This window comes from Austrofundulus limnaeus, unplaced genomic scaffold (assembly GCF_001266775.1).
Source record: "Austrofundulus limnaeus strain Quisiro unplaced genomic scaffold, Austrofundulus_limnaeus-1.0 Scaffold575, whole genome shotgun sequence".
Taxonomy (NCBI): domain Eukaryota; kingdom Metazoa; phylum Chordata; class Actinopteri; order Cyprinodontiformes; family Rivulidae; genus Austrofundulus; species Austrofundulus limnaeus.
Window position 1 is genome coordinate 67,866 of NW_013952977.1, and position 1,526 is coordinate 69,391.

Consider the following 1,526-nt stretch of genomic DNA (forward strand, 5'->3'; position numbering starts at 1 on the left):
GGTCTACCTATGATGTCAATTACAGGCCTCTCTCATCTTTTTAAGTGGGAGAACTTGCGCAATTGGTGACTGACTAAATACTTATTTTCCCCACTGTATATTGTATCGTGACCCCTCTGTCATGATATGCATCATATCCCCAAATACTGTTATTTACTTTTACACTGCATTACTTTAGCATCAGATGGTTTATCTGCCCACTTTACACTTTGTTTGACCACATATGTCTGACTGATTATACAGTCACACTTCTTCAGAGTCAGCAGGCATCAAACAGAACCAGACAAAATGAAGTGTTACTGAAACCTTACTCACACAGAATGCTGTTGGAAGGACAATTCGTTATATATTTCTGGATGCTCAAAGTGAAAATTCTGACTACATTATAAGTGCATTTCAAACATTCAAGAACTGCTCCATAGACAGAGCACAAGTGCCGCAGACTGAGAAATCCCTGAAAAACACAATTGTTGAAAATCTATTCTGCTGTTGAAAATGTTGGATGCAGCAGCATTTCATTCTKTCAGGGACCATTCTTGGTACACTCGGGACGATTGTGTTACATCTAAAGCATTCAAGCTGCATTGTGTTTGATTCCAGCTGCCGGCGAGACCTCACTGACAACGTCACAGATCACCACTCAAGAAGTGAGGAAGACCATAGCTACATATGACCAGGCAAAGCCCTGAGTCATGCTAAAGTCTTGGTATCATGATGAGGCTTATTTGGTTTTCTTGTTGTCCTTGCAAGCAGCTGAGGTAGCTGCTGACTACAGAGAAGGTTGATGGATGGGCGGTCTGTCCTTGACCTATTCTATTGATGTTGATCTCCTTAATAAAAATAAATAAATTGTTCCTTTGGCTCAAATTTGAACTTTATTTTCTTTGGCTTTTATAAGGCACATCTACAGTACTTTGTTTTTATTGAACCTTAAAAACATTATAGGCTCACAGAGATTATCTCAATAAGCAGAATGTAAATGAAAAACAGCAGGTTATTACAAACAGTCTCAACAGAAATGTCACATTTGTTTTATCTGAGTTAGGATGACTGATTTTATAGCAGAGGGATAAAAGCACACGCAGTCCTTGCTGCAAATTGTTTRGTATTTTATTTGCGTTGTGAAGAAATGACACCCTGCTCTTTTATGAGAACACACTGTGACTGTGTTTGGTCAGAGGAGGAAAACATCTAAACCACGAGCTCTGCATTCTTTGTTTTTCTCTTTGGTGCATAAGTTTACAGCAGGAGGCAGCTGTTTGTTGAAAGCTCACGGACTTAATGCCAGACAGTTTCTCTACATCGAGGAGTCATCTGTCACCTTAAAGGGATCCCTGATTAGTTGTAACATTAGACTTTATTTGATAAACATTTATTTTAACTGTAAAATGAAGACTGTAAAAATACTGTAGGCCATTTAGTTTTATAAAATTTTAAAAATATATTTTAACACGGACGGAGCCATTTTATTTACACAGGAAGCATTCTGGGTGAATGATGACGTGGATAGGTCATCGGTGTGAGGC